This window comes from Sus scrofa, chromosome 12 (assembly GCF_054392235.1).
Source record: "Sus scrofa isolate SSC_HxYL_T2T_F1_AM1 chromosome 12, Sscrofa_HxYL_maternal_Yorkshire_Landrace_v2.0, whole genome shotgun sequence".
Classification (NCBI taxonomy): domain Eukaryota; kingdom Metazoa; phylum Chordata; class Mammalia; order Artiodactyla; family Suidae; genus Sus; species Sus scrofa.
This window is the reverse complement of record NC_139394.1, coordinates 8,169,900-8,190,805: the sequence shown is the minus strand read 5'-3', so window position 1 is coordinate 8,190,805 and position 20,906 is coordinate 8,169,900. Positions and strand designations below refer to the sequence as shown.

Sequence of the window (20,906 nt, the reverse complement as noted above, 5' to 3'; positions counted from 1 at the left end):
AAAAGAAAGAAAAAAGGGCAAGGGGTTAGGGACCACTTTTCTTTAATACGGGCATATGGTATTGAAGTCTGCTCAGAAGCCAAAACCAGGAGACTTCTGGGGGCTGGATTAGCTCTGTGGTCCATCAGGGCAATGGCCTGCCTACTTGGTGGGGGTACCCCTGAGATACCAGGGGGCCAGTCACATGGGTCATGCCCTTGGCTAAGCCCATGGTCTTTTCTGCATACTGTGCAGTTTCTCCACACGATTAGACTTGCTCGGCTGTTAAGAGAAGGCAATTTCTTGACTTTTGCCATAAGAAATCATAACGGTAGCATTTTGAGGCGGCACCATACAGGCTAAAAGAAGATCATGCTAAGGCTCCTCTCTGAAGTGGGTGAGCCACTCTGTTTGCAAACGCAAGTGAGGAAACTCCATGAAAAGAATCCATCTTACTTTTTTAAGTGTCATGGGATTTTTCCATGATGTACTGATTTTGCAACCTAGAAATGGGAGATTTTTGAGTCCCAGAGTTCATCTGAATTTGACTGTTTTAATCCTTTTCGTTCATTAAAAAATGCTTGCCAGGGAGTTCTCATTGTGGTGCAGTGGAAACGAATCCGACTAGTATCCATGAGGATGTGGGTTCGGTCCCTGGCCTTGTTCAGTGGGTCGGGGATCCAGCGTTGTTGTGAGCTGTGCTGTAGGTCACAGACGAGGCTCGGATCCCGTGCTGCTGTGGCTCTGGTGTAGGCCGGCGGCTGTGGCTCCAATTCAACCGCTAGCCTGGGAACCTCCATATATGTGCAGCCCAAAAATGCAAAAAAAAGAAAAAAAAATGGCCAAAAAGGAGGGGTTAATCCTCATCACTGTGTCAGGTGAGATTGCGTGAAGCTTCCAGTGACAGCAAATCCACACAGAGCCTTCCTAAACCAAGGGTCAGCAGGGGCCAGCCTACTGCCTATTTTTTCATGGCCTGTAAGCTAAGAAGGATTTTTTTTTTCTCTTTTTGTCTTTTGTTGTTGTTGTTGTTGTTGTTGTTGTTGCTATTTCTTGGGCCGCTCTCGCGGCATATGGAGGTTCCCAGGCTAGGGGTCTAATCGGAGCTGTAGCTGCCAGCCTACACCAGAGCCACAGCAACGCGGGACCCGAGCCGCGTCTGCAACCTACACCACAGCTCATGGCAACGCCGGATCGTTAACCCACTGAGCAAGGCTAGGGACCGAACCTGAAACCTCATGGTTCCTAGTCGGATTCATGAACCACTGCGCCACGATGGGAACTCCTAAGAAGGATTTTTAACATTTGTAAGTAGTCCAAAAAAAAAAAAAAATCAAGGAAGAATATTTCATGACATGAAAATTATGAAATTCAAATTGAGTATCTGTAAATAGTTTTATTAGTACACAGTCATGCTCATTTGCTGACAAATTGTCTATGACTGGTTTTGTGTTACATCAGCAGAGATGAGCAGTAACAAGAGATCACATGGCCTAAAAACCTACAATATTTACTATCCAGCCCCACAAAAAAAGAGTTTGATGACCCCGCACCTGAAACATAGGGTTTTATTTTTAAATTTTTTCTTCTTTTTAGGGCCGCACTTGCAGCATATGTTCCCAGGCTAGGGGTTGAATCAGAGCGGCAGCTGCAGTCCACGCCACAGCCACGGCAACAGCAACATTGGATCTGAGCCGCATCTGCGACCTACACCACAGCTTTTGGAAACGCCAGATCTTTAACCCACAGATCAAGGCCAGGGATCGAAACTGCATCCTACTTCTGGACACTATATTGGGTTCTTAACCCGCTGAGCCACAATAGGAACTCCCACATAGGCTTTTATCAGTTCATGCAATAAGAAGTCCAAGGTTGATATGGTTGCCTGATGTCATCACAGACACTGGAAGATCCATCCTCAATGGCAGAGACCATTACAATTTGCTCTGAGATGCTGTGGCTATAGTGTAGCTTGAAGCTTGGGGGTGGACAAAATAATCTTCCAAGTTCTCTCTCCAGGTGGAGTGAGCTGGCCAAGTTCACCAACCCCCTGTCTAGGATCAAATGTGGAAGAGCCATGCTCTGCAGTATCTGATGGAGAGCAAGAAGGGCCATGGGGGGGGGGAAAGAACTGACCCAGTGGCCCGGGATCAGGGGGGTTGAAACACAATGTCAAGATACTTTCTGACATCCCTGGGGAAGTCCAACCCCATCCCCAGCAGGAAAGAGAATTAGCAGTACTGGTCAGAGTCGAGGCCGAAGGCTTGGGGCCAGGAGGACCTTCGGTCATGAAGAGAGAAGTGGTGCACATCCAGCGAGTGAGGAGAGCTCGTCTTCTTTCGGGATTCGCTGCTTCCCCCCCCCCCTTTTCTTTTTTTACGGCTGCACTTGTGGCATATGGAGGTTCCCAGGCTAGGGGTCGAATTGGAGCTGCAGCTGCTGGTCTACACCATAGCCACAGTAATGGGGGATCTGAACCACCCAAAGTGGCCCGGACAGTCAGCACTGCCAGAGCAGCCAGGCTTCTCAAAATCGAGGTTTTAAATCTGTATTTATTTTCATTTATTTTTAAGGTGCCAGGTATCATTTTTTTTTTCTTTTTTTATGGCTGCACCTGTGGCATATGGAAGTTCCCAGGCTGGGGCCAAATCTGAGCTGCAGCTGCCGGCCTACAACCACAGCCACAGCAACACTGGATGTGAGCTGCAGCTGTGATCTATACCGTAACTTGAAGCAACACTGGATCCTTAACCTGCTGAGAAAGGCCAGGGATTGAACCTGCATCCTCATGGACACTATGTTGGGTTCTTAACCTCCTGAGCCACAACGGGAACTCCAGATGTCAATCCTTAATAAAGTCTTCACTCACCACGCCTTTCCTCTAGAAGGACTCTAGTTTCCAAATTCGGCTTTGGATTCAAGATCTTAGTATCTCGGTGGGCTTTCTCTTGAGAAACAAGGGGCTGGTGGCCCTTTCTAGGCCATTCCCTGAGCCAGAAGCCTGGCGCATGAACTAAAGGCGGGAACTGTCGCCTCCACCCTATGGGTCAGAGAGGAGTGGTGTTGGGGAGCTGGTCTGAGCACCACCTACATGGGCTCTGCTGCTGAGGTTCCAGCTGCTCGTTCTTTTATAGCTGCTTGTCCTTGTCTTTCTCTTGGAGAAATTCCCTCCAATGGTGGGCAGACACTACAGAAGCCACACCTCCAGGGAGGGGTTTGGATATAAGTTCAAGCCTCTCAGGTTTGCCTGATGCCTCGGACAAGCTTCAAAAAGAATGAGTGAGCTAGGTGAGGTGACGGATACTGCGGAGAGCTACATTTCAGGGTGAGCTATGACGGATGTGTCTAAGGGTTTCAGGCATCCTTTCTTTTAAAAAAAAATGATTTTCCATCATAGCTGGTTGACAGTGTTCTGTCAATTTTCCGCTGTACAGCAAGGTGCAGGCAATCCTTTCCAGCAAGGAGGATGCAGTCTCTTTTCCTGCAGCCCTAGACTCTCAGGAGCTGTCCGTGGTCCTGAGAAGATAAAGTCAGCGGCCATCCGGGATGCCTCCACCTGGCCAGTCTCCTACCTTCGGGGAGCACAGCGCTGACAAGCCTGCCATTCTCAACCCAGTTTTGTCCCAGCACGGCCCAGACCATGACCCACTCCCTTCGGAAAGTGCAGGTCTCTGCGGCAAAGGTCTTTACCAGGCATGAAAAGCCAGGGAGCGACCCACGGGGGCTGGGGGGCGGAGGTTCTTGACATCGGAAGGGTAAATCCCTGCCTTTGAACAAATTTGCTTTTCTAAACCATAAACAACAGCTGGCGGCTCTTTTGTTAAAGATTTTGCTCTAATTAGTCATTTTAATGTAAATGATAGTGCAGCAAGGAACCACAGGACCTACATTCATTAGCAAACTAACCCTTTCTCATCCTTTAGCCCCAGCACTTGACTTACATAATGCTCGCAACAGCTCTGTGCCAAATTAATTCAGGAGAGAAGGGGCCTGCCCAAAGGGACACAGAATCGAGGGGGCAGAGCCAGGCTTGAACCTCAGTCCCCGCCCCCCCCCCACACCCCCCACCCCAGTTTGCTGACGAGGGCTGTAGTTTTCTCCCAGGTGTGGGTGGCAAGGGCTGGCATCTGAATATCTGTATCCTGAAGAGGTTCGGAGCAAAGTGAAGGCATCCTGCCTCTGTTCCCGCCCCGTACCTTGGCCACGCCCACGGCGGGCACCACAACCCCCTGCCAGTAAATGCACACGCTGCCCTAGGAGGTGGCCAACTCAGTTTCCCCCTCCATTTAGGATAGAGGAGAGGAAGAAGAGGAAGAGAAGATAACTGTTACCGTCTCTGAAGGTGGAGGAATAACTGAGAGCTAAACTAATGAGAAACCAAAACAAATGGGCCACACGGAAAGAACATAAATAAGCGAATTAAGGCAGCTACTGAAGATCAACAGATGGTGGAAAGAACCCGCTGGATGAAAGAGGAGCAGAGGAAAAAACGCCAACTGGCGTTCATACCCCAGGTGCTCCACCAAAAGTGCAAATTAGGGAGGTAATTAAGACAAGAATCTGAAGCGGCTGGAGTATTATCAGTGAGCCATGCCTCTTTTCACAGCTACTGCCATTAACTCAGGCGCAAAGAGGAGGAAAACAAACTTCCACATCTGGAGTTCTAAGCACCCCTCCCCACCCTGGGATGCAGAGTGGAGGCAGAGTCCAGAGGACAGAATAAGAGAGCTTTGAGAATAAGCGCTGATCTGCCTGGTCCGGTCCTCTGAGGGCTTGGAAGGTGGGCGTGTCTGCCTCTCTCCATCTCCCATCCCTCCTGAATCTCCCTCTCTTGGTAAAAAAAAAAGAAAAGAAAAAGAAAAAAGAAAGAAGGGTGATAATGCTGGTTCTGCAGGATGATGCATGCAGAACAGGGATTCTCCCTACTGAGGTTCTGTTGTGAGAGGTTGGCCTGAACAGTGTACGATGCGGAGCAGCCTCCCTGACCTCTATCTACCAGATGCCAGGAGCCCCTGCCCACAAGGGGTGCCAATCAAAAATGTCTCCTGGGGGAAAAATCACCCCCTCCCATTGAGGGGTACTTTCCCTAAAATTTTTAATCGATTCTAGAACACTCTTGGAGTTTAAGAAGGTGGTAGGAAAGTGAACCATTCAAAACTAGTGTCTTAATAGCATATCACTTCTATGTAGAATCTAGAAGCAGACTCACAGACACAAAGGACAGACTTGTGGTCGCCGGGGAGGGGGGAGTGGGATGGGTGGGGACACAGCATTGTAAATCAACTATACCTTAATAATAAAAAAAAAAAAAGAGAGAGATGGATGAAAGTCCTATTGCGAAGGATGAAGGAGGTCAAAGAAGCAAAGAAGTGGGCAGATGGGTGAGGAAGCTACAAGTCAGGACTAAACCCACCAGGACGAAGCAACAGTATCTTTAAACCTAACCAGCACAAGCAGGAGGAATGCAGAGGAGGGAAAAAGGCTGTGAGCTGCGGAGCTGGGAGGATGGCCTTGGAACTTAATGTGCGCTGGCAACAAACTGATGACAGCTGGCTGGACAAGGCAGCTCCCAGCCAAGGAGCAGTAAAGATGATCCCATGAATCACCGCAAAACACTGGGCGAGTTTCAAGTCCGGTGTAAATGCCAAATACTAATAAAATATTCAACTCAGCCAGCAAGGTGCTCTACGCCCAGAGGCCTTCTTTTAATTAATGTCAGATGTGATCCATGACATTTCCAAGACAGATCGGAGCGGGCTCAGAGAATCCGCCCCTGCCCAGCCACCTCGCCCGCTTCTGCACGCCCGGAAAATCTGCTCCCGGGCCTGTCACATATAATCCTGTGTTTCTTCCTTTCTTTCCCTTCCTCTCTTCTTTCCTTCCTTCCTTCTTTCTTTCCTTCCTTCTCTCTCTGTCTTTCTTTTTTCTTTTAGGGCTGCACCTGTGGCATATAGAAGTTCCCGAGCAAGGGCTCCAATTGGAGCTGCCAGCCGACGCCACAGCCACAGCAACACCAGATCTGAGCCACATCCGTGGCCTACGCTGCAGCTGGTGGCCATGCCAGATCCCTAACCCACTGAGCAAGGCCAGGGATAGAACACACATCCTCATGGACCGTACGTCAGGTTCTTAACCCACCTGTGGTTCTTAAGAGGGAGATGCAAATCAGAGGTGGGCTGTCTCTGCAGAGTAGAGAACTAAGAGCCACCCTATAGAGGACAGGTATGTGCCATCCTTGTGATCCCAACGGGGGTTCAGCGCTCTAAAGAGAAGGTTGAGATTTAAAAGTGCTTCGCTAATGAAACCTCACACAGCAAAGGAAACCAGCGAAATGAAAAGACGACCTACTGGATGGGAGAAAATAGTTGCAAGTGACAGGGCTCATAAGGGGTTAATATCCAAAATACGTAAATGGCTCATACAACTCAGTATCCAAAAACAAACAAACCACCTAATTAAGAAATGGGCAGAAGACTTGAACAGACGTTTTCCAAGGAAGATGTCAACAGGCACAGTGAAAGATGCTCAACCTGGCTATAAGCATCAGAGAGCAAAGCCTGGCCTTAAACAAGACCCGGAGGCCAGGGGTGTGCTGGTGTCAGAGGTCCCCCAAAGGAGCGGCATGTGCTGCCTTGACCTCATGTGCTTAGACCCACTGGTCAAACAACCCTCCTCACTACAGACAGACAACCGGACGCCCCGCCGAGGTCCAGCCTCCTCCTGTATTAGTTCATTATTTCCGCTTCATCACGTCTTGCTACAGCTCTTCCGACTTTTAGGACCCAGTTAGGCTGTGGCTCGTTTGGGATGAGGAACTAGGTCTTGACGCTCAGCAGATAAGGGTCTGGTCTTCCTAGGGGTTCTCTTCGTAGCCTGAGGTTTTCGGATGGCTGCTGCGGGGCAGGGGAGGTGGGGATGGTCATGCCTGCATCTCCCAGTGGAGGCTGCAAGTGTGGAAGGGCTTTCGACGCGGTTCAGATTTCCATCCCTGAACCCTGCTCCCTGTCTTCTTCCCATCTCTGGAAGGATAACCGAGGTTTGAGATCAATGTCTTCCAGATGGAGCTCCATGGAGCGTGAGTCACAGCTGGAACAAGGTTCTTCAAGCAAATGTTGGGTGGAGGCATCTGAAAATACTACTATGTAACCTTTGCTTTTTCTTTTTTTTTTTAACTAAATAAACCTTGATCTCATAGGGTCCAACCGAATGAGTTCTGGAAATGTTGAAAATCCAGAACCCACATTAACATTTTTTTCTTTGTCTTTTGAGGGCTGCACCTTGCCGCATATGGAAGTTCCCAGGCTAGGGGTCGAACTGGAGCTGCAGCCGCTGGCCTACACCACAGCCACAGCAATGCCAGATCCAAGCCGCATCTGCTACCTACACCACAGCTCACAGCCACACCAGACCCTTAACGCACTGAGCAAGGCCGGGGATCGAACCCATGTCCTCAGGGATAGGTGGGTTTGTTAACTGCTGAGCCACGACGGGAACTCCTCCATATTAACATTTTAAAGGCTCAAAGAACTCCCTGCAGTGAAGAAACCTGTACAACTTTGTTTTCAAAAGTATTTGACAATCCAACCCTTTTAGTAGATAACACCTGTTAATGTGCTGCAGAAACCATGTTTTACGGGACTGGTTTTTCTGGAAAGAGTGCCTGGGAAGAATTCAAAATAATTAAGAGCTGTCTCAACTGGCTTCAAACCTGTCTCCCCTATCAGACCACACTGCAGCCGCACAAAGGGAATGTCACTCATCTGTGAGTCTGACTCATTTATTCAGCCCACCAGGACTTATCGAGTGCTTATTTCATCGTTCCCAGGCATCTGCTCAGAGCTGTGGATGCCTTGAAATACGAGTGTTCTGGCCAAGGAAGCAGCACTCTAAGGAGGACCAAGCAGCTTGGCTTGAGGGAGTCAGTGAGGGCTACGTGGGAAAAGTGATTTTTGAATTGAGACTTGGTGGAATTTTCCAGAACAGCAAGCTGGTGGTCAGTGCCCCGTGCAGCGAGGCAGCTCCCAGCACACCTGGTCCCACCCAGTTCTGTTTTCAAAGCCTGCCTCCCTGGAGCCCAGGTCACCTGACTAAGGTGGCTCTTTGTCAACTGTGTCCACTGCCTCTGCTCGCCCTGTCCTCTCTCATCGCCCTGGAGGATGGTTTGTTCTCTTTCTTCTGGATCCAGTGCTTCCCATATGCTCTGAAGTTGGAGCCCAGTGGGGAGGCGCAGGGACATTAGCCGCAGGCCTCTTTCCCACAACACAACACTCTCCCTCTGTCTTCACGTCTGTCTGAGCTTCCCCAGGGATCTGGCCCAGGAAGTTCCATGTGGCCAAGTGAGGGGCCGTCTTCATGGTTTTGGGGGAGGTAAGAGATAGAAAGTGGGGTCTCGCACCCTGTGATTCACACGAAGGAGATAGCACAGGGGGCGGTGCCTGTCGCGCTGCCCCCCAACCCCCCATTGTCAAGCCCTGGGTCTTCACGGGGTCAAAGCCGTGTTGGCGATGAAGCTCAAACTCTTCCGCACGTGCCCAGGGCAAAGGCATTTCTAGTTTAGAATGACGTACCCCCACCTCCCAATTCCCTTTGGTTTGTCCATAGTGCTAACTGAAGTGGACCCCCTTGGTGGGGAATCGTGGGTTGATTCTAAGCCCGGGGTCACCAGCAGGGACGGCAGAGCTCTGCTTAGAGTTCCAGCCCTCGCGATCCCCCTTCGAGGCCCTGCTTTCCCCTAAGGCGGCCCCAGAGCCTGTCCCGTGAACAAGAAGAGGCTAAAGCGTATCACCTACAAGACAGCCCATGGACCACTGGGGCTGGACACAGGAGCAGGGAGCAGACGTGAGATGGCCGGATCCTGGGGTACAAGTCACCTGACTTAGGCTCCCAGATCGATTGTTTGGGTCTGATTCTGCATTTGCAGAAGGGGGATTACACACCTGCCATTTGTAGCCCAGGAATAAGAGGGGGAAATGAGTCACGGCAGGGGTGGGAGGGAGGGGCCAGAGAGAATGTTCTGCAGACCCACCACACAAGGTCACCTGGCCCATGATGGTGGAGTCGGGTCTGTCTGACTGGGGGTACCCGCCACTGCCGTGCAGCTCTGGGGAACTGGGCTGGCCAGGGCCAGGGTACTTTCCTTTCACGATGAATCATCGGCAACATTCCCCTGCAGCCACAAACTTTTTAAAGCAGGTCAATCACAAGTTGGCTATTTTTCAAGGGGGTAATGACATATTTGTCAGTTTTATCTTTATCTCTGTTTTCTCAGGTTCCTCCAAAGAGATTTTTTTTTTTCCCCCTCTTTCATCCTACAAAGGATAGTCTGACTCAGAACTCGGCCCAGTGCTGGTAGCAAGATAACGAGGAATTTTTCATCAGCCTCTAGAGCCCAGACAGCACAACAGCTGTCAGCCCGCACAGCCTTCTCCAGAGCTGGCAGCCAGAGGGTGGACGGGCCTCACCCAGCCGCTGGGAGCTCCTCTTGGCAAAAGAGGCCACAAGGTCTTGTGGCGGGATGTGAGATGTCAATTTAGGAATGAGGAAGGTGCCGAGTGGTCTCAGATCATTTATCAGCGGAGTGTCCTTCTGTGAATTCTCCCAGGGTCCCAGTGGCCTCATTGCTAGACCAGGGCAGGTAGTATAATCCTTGCTCCACAAGGTTGAGGTGAAGGTCAAGGGAGAGGGTGTCGTGGAAGGTTCCCCCAACTATAAAGCACCATGAGATGCAGGCTGCAGCCACCGCCCCTCATGCAAATATGGAAAGACAATTCACTAGCCTTAAAGGAACTGTAGCCCAACGGGGGTCTAATCACAGCCCTACCCATCACTGGGCGGAAGAAAACCTAGTCACTGAGGCCTCTTAAACAGGTTTCCTGCCCGTGGAGTATCTGCCAGTCCTTGGGACCTTGGATGTTCACGGATCTGCTTCTCTTCTAGAAAGAGGCGTAAAGAAGTCACTCATTCCTTTTCAGTCACATTGACCAACAGCCAGAGATGCTGCCCCAGCCTGCAGCTGCCCCAGACAGGCACCGGGTTTTGCCACCTGTGAAACGGGGGTGAAGATGCTCTTCCATTACCTTTACTGCCTGAAAGTAAAGATGGACCGATTAACACTCGGCAATGACAGACCCATGGCTTGGCCACGGGAGGGTCAGCCCTTGGCCTCCACGCGTGGAAGGATGAACTCAGGAAGGGCAGTGTCTGGGCTGTAGAGGTGACTGGACACACGGGCTGTCTGCCCTGTTCCTTCCATGAGTTTCAGAGTCAACAAACACTTCCCAAGAGTCTTCTACACTGAACTAAAAGCCAACAGAACATTTGACTGTCATTATTCTTATTGACGTGAAATGCGCATAACATAAAAGCCACCATTTGAAAGCATTTCAAAGTACCACTCAGAAGACGCCATGCATTTACTGTGTTGTGCCGCCGCCACGACTTCTATCTGGTTCTAAGACACTTTCATTACCCTGAAAGAAAACCCCACGTCCATCAAACGGTTGCTCTCGACGTCTGCTCCTCGCCCCCGCCCCTGACAAACACCAGGCTGCTTTTTGTGTCTATGTTTTTGCCTGGTCTGGATATTTCATATAAATGGGATCCTACAATACCAAAAAGAAAAAAAAAATACCTTTTGTGTCTAGCTTCTTTCACGGATGTTTTCAAGGTTCATCCGTGTTGCAGCACTTAGCACTTCTTTTTCTGGCCGAGTAATACCCCATTGCAGGGTAGACAATGGATAAAACCACACTTTGTTTCCCCATCATCCCCTCATGGTCAGTGGCTTGTTTCCCACCCTCTGGCTATTGTGATTTGTGCTAGACATTTAGGTTGGAGTGTCTGGATACCTCTCTTCTCAGTTCTTGGGAGAATATACTTAGAAGTGGAATTGGTGGGTCAGTGGCACCTTTTGAAAACACAGATCTCAGCATCATTTCCCTCTGCTGAAACCCCCCGGTGGTTTCCCTCCACACTTCGGAAGGTGTGAAAATGGAAAGCTGCTCCATCCGGCCTTGCCTCTCTTCCCCGTGCTCTCTCCAACTTCTCGCTCCCTGGACTTGGCCAACAGGCAGGCTTCCTCCAGCCTCAGGACATTTGCACCAGTGCTTCCTCCGGTTGTGGTCCTTCCTCTCTCCACTCCACCTGCCTCGTTAACATCTGCTTGTCTCTCAGACCTCGGTTTCCATACAACTTCCTCAGAGAAGCCTTCCTAAGCCCCCAGACGAGATCAGGCACGTCCACGCTGGGTTCTCGGGGCGCTTTCTACGTGTCCTTCACCACAATTTGAATCACAGGTTTACTGCAAATATCTCTCTTGCTGATTCGCTCAGTAAGTATTAATTCAGCATCTACCCTGGGCTGGAGACTGCTCTAGGCACTGGAGAGGCAGCAATGAACAAGAGAGTCCCCGCCCTTTTGGAGCCTCCTCCTCTTCTGTGGTGGAAGCAGAGAAGACAAGATGACAGAGAGACAGAATATAAGGTCAGGTAATGGTTAAGTGCCATAAAGAAAAGACATCCCGGACTGGGAAGAGTGTTCCACAGGGCGCTATTTTCAATGGGCTCATCATCGGAGCCTCAGAGAAGAGGTGCCTTGGATAAGCATCCATCACCCCTGTAGACTGTAAGCTCTGGGTAGGGAGGGCCTGTTTCTGTTTTGATCACCGACACATAAGCCTCCAGCATCGGGGTGAATGCTTAGCATATAGTAGGACGAGTGGATAAATGAAATGACCCTGCCCACGAGGAGCCCCAGTACACTCTGTCCCTGTGCCTCCCTGGGACCCCAGGGTGGCCTGGAAGAATGTCAGAGTCAGAGGGGAGTCTCCCAGCCACCGACCAAGAGCCCACCCCGCTCCAGGGCTGTGCACACATCTGAAGCAGGAACTGGGGTCAGCTCTCCACCCACCTCCAGACCCACCAACTCCTCGCTCCTTGCCCCTCCTAGTTCGGCAGAATCACTGGTGCAGCCGAATCTGGGCAGCCTCTGAGAGACGACCGTGTGACTGTCAGCAGGGCTCCTGCATGGCTTCTGAATCGAATTTCTCAAATGCATTCCCCTTATTCCCTGGCCAGCCACCCTTCACTGCTCACCAGCCTCCCTAAGTGGCCTGGGGTTCACACTACTGGCCAGTGGCTCTGATGGAGGAAACACCCCTTGATCCTAGGTGGTGGAGCGATCGCGGAGTCTGTAATAGTTAACAGCCCTTTGCCCTGCCCGGTACTCACCTTCCCCGACTGTCTCTCATCTGTGACACAGAAGAGCAGAGGCTCCCTGCCTTTCATTTACACACCATGGAATATACTATTCAGCTTTAAAAAGGAAAGCAATTCTGACACACGCTACAACATGGATGAACCTTGAAGAGATTATGCTAAATGAAGTAATTCCATCACAAAAAGACAGATTTAGCAAGATGCCACTTACAGGAGGCATCGAGAGTAGTCAAGCTCAGAGTCAGCAAACAGAATGGGGAGTTGCGGGGGGAGGGGTGGGAGGAGGAGCGGGAAACGACGGCTTAAGGAGCACCTTCCAGTTTGGGAAAGTGGAAAAGTTCTGGAGGTGGACCGCAGTACTAGTGGCACCGCGATGCGAACGTCCTGAAGGCTGCAGAACCCTGCGCGTAAAATGGTGACACTGGCAGGTTTTATGTCATGCGTATTTTGCTACAATGAAAGAATACAAGGTGCGGGGGAAAAAAACCACACATGCCCTTTTTAGACGTGAAACTTACACCGTAAGAGTATGGGAGAATTTGAAGGAAAAAAAAAATCAGCTATTTGATTAACAAACCTCCAAGAACACAGGAGAGAGACCTGCTTTAGTTCCAAATACCACTCCCAGCCCTTGATCTTTGTGGAGGATCATTCCATAGGAAGGCAAGGCTGGCGGTAAAGACAGGAGGCGCGCCGGGGACAGGAACCTGCTCTTGGCACTTTGGCAATTGTCAACATCCCGAGCCCGGGTCAGTGCTGGTATGCTGTTGAATTAGACCACTCAGCAAGTGCATCGTGCATTTAGGAGGCCTTCCAGACACTCATATTTCTAGGTACATCATCCTTCCACTAAACCACGATGACCCTCCAGGTACCTGAGATAAGGGACCCGGAGCTAGAAAACCAAAGGTGAGTTCTCAGAACTGCCTGCTAACAAAGTGGCAGTGGTGGTGATGGATCAAATGTGTCATTCTGGCTCTCAGCTTCTGTTTTCTTTTCTGCCAAAGGGCTGCAGGAAGTGTACTCGGTATATTCCTAGGATGCCAACTCTCTTAGGAAGTGGCTGGGTCCTCACATCAGAATTCAGCACTAGGGCTGCTGGACAGTTCCTCACACACAAGGCAGGATACCCTCCCCTCTAACTCTAGGCTTCCCACCCCCAGGGCAAGCTCATTCACCTGCTAGCTCCTGAGCAGGCCTCGGCAAACACACCCAGAGTTCCGCCCACCAATTATAGAGAAGTAGTAGAAACCAAGGTGGGGAAGGAGAAAAGCAGCAACAATCCATTCTATGTCTTCAGAGACTATAGCCTGCCTGAGGTTGACCATCTGTGGTGGCCATAAAAACGCATCCTTCGGGTATCGGGCTGTGGGGATCGAAGTGACCCCCGCCGCTGCTCTTCAGAATCCACTACCACATCCCCCACCACTCCCACTCCCAGCCAGTCACAGAGCGTGGCGGGGGCGGTGTGCAGTACAGGACACAAGATGTCTTAGGGGGGATGCCTTTGGCTCAAGGGCCTCCTCCCTCCTCCACACTGTCCTGACTGTGACAATGAGACACTCTTGGAACTGTGCTATGGTTGGAGGGTCTTCCTCCTCAGCCCTCCTTCCTTCTGCCTCTCCTCTCACAGGTGCGAGGTTTGCATCATGGCCTGAAGGCTCTCCTTGCCACATCCTTACAGGCATCCCCCTGCCCCCCAACAAATCTCTTACACCTCTAATCCCTTTTTGGTACCTTCATCTTGGAGGACCCGAGCTGATACACATCACATTGTCAAAAGAGTTAAAATACCCCAGAAATGCACCCCCCGACCCTGCAGAACAGCCTATGCATTTGGAAGAGAAAAAGAAGAGACACCAGATTGTACAGTTTGCATTTGAATAAGTGGGTATTGCCCCTGCTGCTGGCAAACACATGCACAGTCCACACTCACCGGGAAGCTGGCATTCTTATCCCCATGCTGCACATGAGCAAACTCCAAGGGACTATTATAAATGTATAATTTGGTTATAACTAATGCTGATTAAAAATAAGAGTCAACACCATTTAGCATTTACTACATGCCAGATACTATTCTATACTTTTTATGTATAGAACATTAAAAACAAAAACAAAAACAAAACAAAACAAAACAAAACCTGGGAGTTCCCATCATGACTCGGCAGAAACGAATCTGACTAGTATCCATGAGGACGCAGGTTCGATCCCTGGCCTCACTCAGTGGGTTAAAGATCAAGCCTTGCTGTGGCTGTGGTGTAGGCCGGCAGCTGCAGCTCATATTCGACCCCTAGCCTTGGAACCTCCATATGCCGCAGGTGCAGCCCCAAAAGGACAAAAACAAACAAACAAACCTGAAAATAGCCCTATACTTTAGGGAACAATAAAGAGCCAGGAGCCCAGAGGTGTACTGACACTCACTGGTGTGTTACACTTAACTGGAGTTTCGCCGGAGGAGGAAATGGTAAATCTTAACACGCCTGGCCCTGCAGTCTCCCCTTACAGGAAGGAGGCTGCCTCCTCTCCACAAGACTCAGCCTTGCCCTGGATCACAGAGCCTCCAAGTTGAGTCTCACGGCCCGATGGATTATCTGTAAAGTTTTGTGCAGCTGCCTCTGGTTTCACACCAGGCACTGCCAAACGAGAAGACAGGACAATGGTTAATAAAGCATACGGCTCAGACTCCTAATAAAACAAGACGGTGCTGTAATGTGCCCATCAGCCACGGCTAAGGCCAACTGCAATACAGACATGAGAAAAATCAATGTGTGATTTATGGCAAGAACGATTTTTATCAGTTAGATGCCAAACAATCAAGGGAAATGTAATGTCTCATATCAGGTTAATTTAAAAAATGCAATGAACTAGTCATCGGAGTAAGAAACAGAGACAATGTCAAAAGGCTGGAGCAGGAAAAAAAGAGCAGCAAAGCAAAGAATGAGTGTTCGAGAGAGTGGGTATCTCTCCTTCCCCTAAGGCCCCTTTTCCTTCAGGGGGTGGAGCTTTCTTCCGTCTCAGCTGCCCCCCATCCTGCCTCTCCCCTCAGCCCTCCTCTCCCTGAAATAAGCGTCTCTAACACTTATTCTTTGTTCTTCCAGGACATTCACTCATCTGGCCTGGTGCCACGTCTGGGATGAAAAGCTCTTTCCTGGGGTTCTCGCTCCCCCGGACCCCTGAGCCCTTTCCAACAACACGGAACAGGGAAGAGCTGGCTCAGTCCTTCACTGCAAGATGGATCCTCAGGGGGGCTGGGTAGGACGGACTCTAGCATTTGGGAAGAGGGTGTGCATTACCCCCGATACCCCCTCTGAATTGCCGTTATCCCTCTGCCCCATCCTCCGGGCCATCCTTGCTCCTTCCACGTTATACCTGAGTCCTCGGTTCCTTTACTGACACATCCAAGTTCAAGACCTTCCAGGTTTCGAGCCCACCAGCACCCCGAGGTTTAGCACAATGACATACACCTTTGCCCTTTATTTTTCTTGACCTTTTTTTTTCCTATGGTACCTCTCCCCCACCAGGTGTCTAAGCTCCTTGGGGTTGGGGACCAAGGCCCTGCCTTGCGCATCTCCTATACCTCCATGGCTCTGGGAGCCACACAATGAGTGTTCAAATCCACGTATGAATGACTGACCCGGCTGGAGGCAGTGCTACCTGTGGTTCTGCTGAAAAAGGAAGAAACAAATAAGGGAAGCCAGGTCCCACTGGGCAGGACCCAGCTGAGGGGAGAGATGGAGGAGAAGGTAAGTGGGGAGAAGGCACAGAATTTCTGAGCTCAGGTTGGTGTTCTGTCACCCACACTGCAGACGGGCTGCCCGCAGCACAGGGCGTGGCTCGTGATGGGTGAAAACATGAATGAAACAAACGAGGGAGATGAAGAGAAAGAACGATCGGAAGAGCGGAGAAAGGGGAAAGGGAAGAGACGGAGGTGCCCAGATATTCTTGGATCTTGAAAGAGCTGGCTGGAGAGACTTGGCTTTGGCACAAGCTGTCCTGAAGCACAATGGGAGGAGAGGCACGCTTTGGTCCTCTGGTTTTCCGCTCTGAGATGTATCTTCCCGAGGCAGGGAGAAACCCATCGCCTACGCACGGGACGCCAAGGTGTGGGGTCCACTGCTGTGTGGCCAAAAGCACAGCTTGTGACCTGGCTCAAGGCTCAGCGCCACAACCACGGGAGGAGGATCTGAACAATTTCACCATCACTGACCTGTCGACCTGGAAAAAAAACTTCAGGCTTTCACCATGAACAAGAGAGACACTTTCGGAGGAGGATGGAGCTTGGAGGCCAGGACACTGATCTTTCCTGCAGCTTCTGAACTGGTAGGAACAGTTTGGCTCCCAGACAGAGCCTTCAACGGGAAGCAGTGATATTTCCTATCAGCGTGAATGCGTAACTAAAAAGTCAAAGAATAGGGCGTTCCTGTTGTGGCTCAGCAGTAAAAAACCTGACTAGTATCCATGAGGATGTGGGTTCGATCCCTGGCCTCGCTCAGTGGGTTATGGATCCGGCACTGCTGTGAGCCGCGACGTAGGTCGCAGACCCGAGGCTCAGATCCCACATTGCTGTGGCTGTGCTGTAGGCTGGCAGCTACAGCTCTGATTCGACCCCTAGCCTGAGAGCGTCTATATGCCTCAGGTACAGCCCTAAGAACAACAACAACAACGAAAAAGCCAAAGAGCAAAAGATATTAGCCAGGTCAGAAGTACTGGGGGGACAACTGTGAGGTCAAAGCCACTGCTTGGGCTTCCAACGAACCACTCTGGACCACTTTGCCTCTCTGCCTGCAAGATGTCACGGCGTCATTCTTTGTTTCTGCTGTTCTCTACACCCTCACGCTGTGTGGTGACTGGGTCCGTGGAAACGAAAATGAGCAAGGGGGAGCTCCTGCAATAACAGGTAGCTGGAGCCAGAGGCAGGGACCGGACAGGCTCACACCCCTTGCAGGGACTCAAGTGGTCTGCAATTTCGGGACAATTACCACAAAATCACCATCTTCTTGCTCCACTGATTTATGCCTGGCCCCTGAGAAACCGATGGCTGGAGAGAGGCTGTGGCGGCTCGCCTTGCCTCCCCAGAAGGGCTCGGTGACGACTCTGGGTAGTAAAAGCACTAGTTTCCAAGCAACCAAATAACAGGTCTTCCGTTACAGCTTCTCTGTTTTGCAAAAGCAAAACAGAGCAGCAGGTAATTAAATTGGCCAAGGCGACATCTCCCTGGAATAACCCGAGCCCCCTAAGACCCTGACAAGACTGCTTTTCACCAAATAAAGGAAAACAGACTAGTCTGACCATGCCTAGAGGGGACTCCCAATTTTGCACTCATTGGGGGTGTCAGTTGGCCCTAAGAATCCAATCAGCCAGGCGGCAACCCAATCAATGGCTGACAAATGCGCCATTTTCGTAGCTGTTCTTTATTGAAAAAATTAAAAAGCTTCTTTGAAAAGGAAACAGTGGCCTCTGGTTTGAGCGTCTCCCATTTGTCTGAATCTAGCTGTATACACCTGCCATGTAGGGCTAGATTGCTTTATTCTTCTTTCCAAGCCAAGGTCAGGGGGACATCTCATTAGCTCAAGGTGACTCCAAGCTCGGAAAATGCCATCTTCTTACTCTCCTCCCTTCTTTCTCTCTCCAGGAGGCGCAGGCATTGAGACCTCCCCCTCTGTTCTGTATCACATTGGATGTACCATCTTCCAATTTATGCCTGTCTAATTTTCAGGCATTCATTGTCAAGGGAGTAATGGAGCCTGGCTACAAAGCGGGAGATTAAAAAAAAAAAAAAAAAAAAAAAAAAAAAGCTCTGGGTAATGCTGTAAGTACCCATCGCTCCCACAAGCCCCTTTCTTTGCTCCACCGGCTTTCAACAGCCCCCTTTCCATCCCCAAGACCCTTTGTTGTGGAGCTTATCTCAAGGAGCACCTTTGTCCCTGTCTCTACCACCGCGCCTGTGGTTCTAAGCCTGGAGCATCAGTAAAGACCCAGTTTCCAGGCAGATGAGGTGCCCCACAGGCCACTGTCCTGAGAACATTCCTCCTGGCTGGTCCTCAGATAGGCTGCACCTGAATCATCTGTGGCTCACTCAAACACACACACCGTGGATTCAGTGAAATGCAAAAGGGCCAAGGAAGCTGTATTTCCCACAAGCGTGGTGGACTGATTCTAGTACTGCCCGCTGGAGGCACTGGGGAGCCTGGTCTAAGGCACAGCTGAACGAGGTCAAAAGAGCTCTCTGAGTGTATACACAGCTGACCCAGTGGGAAAGGCCTACACTCTAACAGGACCCTCCAGGGAACAGCGTCTTTCCTAAAGGACTGCAGCCAATAAGACCATCATGGTGGCACTGTAGGGATTGCATGGAATAATTACCAGGGGGGCAGTTGCAGGAAGCCAGGGTACAAGGTACCAGCTAATTTCTAGGATCCTCAAGCCTTATCCCACAAGAATCACCCTGCCCTGAGCTCAAGGCAAGACGCTCTCTTAAGATAGGTCATCTGTCTGCTTTGAAGGAGCAGGCGGATGCCTTTCTTTGGGGCTGGGCTGGACATGAAAGATGAGATTTTTAGCTCCTGCTCTTCAGCTGCCGAGGACAGCTTGGTGCTTGCCGGCTCCACATCTGCACTTATTTCTGACCATGGAGAGTCCCACAGAACTCTTCCTCCAGCCCTTCCCCAGGCCCCCCTCTGAGTTATTTATGAAACCTTCTTCTCCAGGCGGTCCCACAGAGCTGCCTCTCCTTGAGCAGGTTTATGCGAGAAGAACTGGGAAATGCAGAGGGGCAGACTCCCTGCTCCAGGGAGATGTGATACAAACAGCAAGATGGGACAGGCGTCTGCAAGTGCCAGATGGCAGAGTGGCGTCACCCCCTCGGAAGCTCCGCTCGGTGCCCATCCTGGACAGATGTTCAGATCCTGCAGAGACCCACAGCCACTGCCCCTCCCACGAACCCCCGCCCCTGCACTTGACATTTCCCAAATGCACACCATCCTGGGATCACGCAGGGCAAGCATTCAACAACACCCAGAGACACACTGTTGATAACACAACAGCTAGGCGGAGAAGAAGAGAAACCAGCACTTACTACTGGGCAATTCCCAGTGCTACCTACATGTGCTCCCATTTAATTCCCAGAGCAGCATTCCAAAGAAGATGCCATCCATTCCACCCTACAGGTGCAAAATTCACGGTGGTCCAGAGAGGTGAAGTCACCTGCCAAGATAACAACTTGGCCACAGTAAAGCAAGGATTCTCACCTGGTCACCACCTGACTCAACACCAGGAGTCTAGGGCCCTGGCTTTGCAGTTGGCATTTACAGTTCATTGCTATATGACCTTGCCCAACTGCACCTCTTTTCTCATTCATACCATGGGGCTGTCTGACCTGCCCACATCTTGAGGAGGGAGGGATGTGAGGATCAACTGAGGTCAAGTGTGGACCTGCTTTGTACATGGAATCCCTCAATTCACACTGGGGCTTCAGCATTTAACTAAGACTTAAAACAACGACAACACCCTCCTCATTGATTTACATGCTTTTTTTTTTTTTTTTTTTGGTCTTTTTAGGGCCACACCCTTGGCTATGCAGATCCCCAGGCTAGGGGTCAAATCAGAGCTATAGCTGCCGGCCTACACCCCAGCCACAGCAATGTGGGATCTGAGCCACGTCTGCAACCTACACCACAGCTTGGGGCAATGCCAGATCCTTAACCCACTGAGTCGGGCCAGGGATCGAACTCTCATCCTCATGGATACTAGTTGGGGTCATTAACCACTGAGCCAAGACGGGAACTCTGATCTATGTGCATTTTAACAGGGCACAAAGCTTTACGCCAAAAGAAGGAAATTCTATGAATGGGCTCAGGACTCACATGCCTGAGAGGTAAGAGGGGGCCAAGGCAGGGAGGTGGGAGTGGGGGGAGTTTTATATTCAGCAGAAAGCGCTCAGAAAACCGAAAATCCCACAAGGGATGGTGTCCTGGATTGAATTTGGGTCACCCCAAACTTCATGGTCCTCCTGCACCTCAGCACATGAACTTATTTGCCAACAGGGGTCTTTGCAGATGTAATTAGTTAAGATGAGGTAGTACTGGATTAGGGTGGGTCTTAAATCCAATGACTAATGTCCTTATAAGAAGAGAAAGTAGAGACACACAGACACAGAGAGGAGAGAGCCATGCGAACATGAAGGCAGAGACTAGAGAGATGCCTCTATTGGTCAAGCAACACCAAAGATTTCCAGCAGCCACCAGAAAGCTAGAAGAATTAAGGATCACTTCCTAACCTTTACAGGGAGAAAAACCCTACTATCACCTTGATTTCAGACGTCAAGACTCAGACTTGTGAGAGGATAAACCAAAATTGTTTTAAGCCACCCGGTCTCTGGAACTTGGTTATGACAGCCCTAGGAAACTAACACAAAATCATGGAAGTTTCTGGGACGAGCTGTGCTTTGAGTACCTTTTCTCATTCATCCTTACGAGGGAGATAATATTAGACTACCATTTTGCAGAGAGGACCACAAGGGCTTAGGAAGGCGATGGAACTCAGCCAGGGTCACACAGCTCTGTGTAGACAGCAGGACTCATGATCCGATGGGCCAGCCTGGGACCGCGCTGCCATGCAGGGCTGCTTCTGCCTTCTCACAGGTGGCTGCTGTGATCTGTGCGTGGACCCCGTCGGGGTGAAATGCAGCTACTCAGACCCTCAGGGAGCCAGACA

General features: G+C 50.5%; 1 protein-coding gene and 1 long non-coding RNA gene across 29 annotated transcripts in view; both read right to left on the bottom strand.

Moving 5' to 3' along the window:
- SLC39A11 (solute carrier family 39 member 11) overlaps positions 1–20,906 on the bottom strand; it is a 445,093-nt gene that overhangs the window by 74,913 nt on the left and 349,274 nt on the right. The window lies entirely within an intron of this gene.
- On the bottom strand, positions 2,531–19,151 carry LOC146398023 (uncharacterized). Its single transcript, XR_014820846.1, has 2 exons — positions 18,811–19,151; positions 2,531–5,920 (listed from the first exon to the last, which is right to left on the bottom strand). It is a non-coding gene; the product is annotated as an uncharacterized LOC146398023 (long non-coding RNA).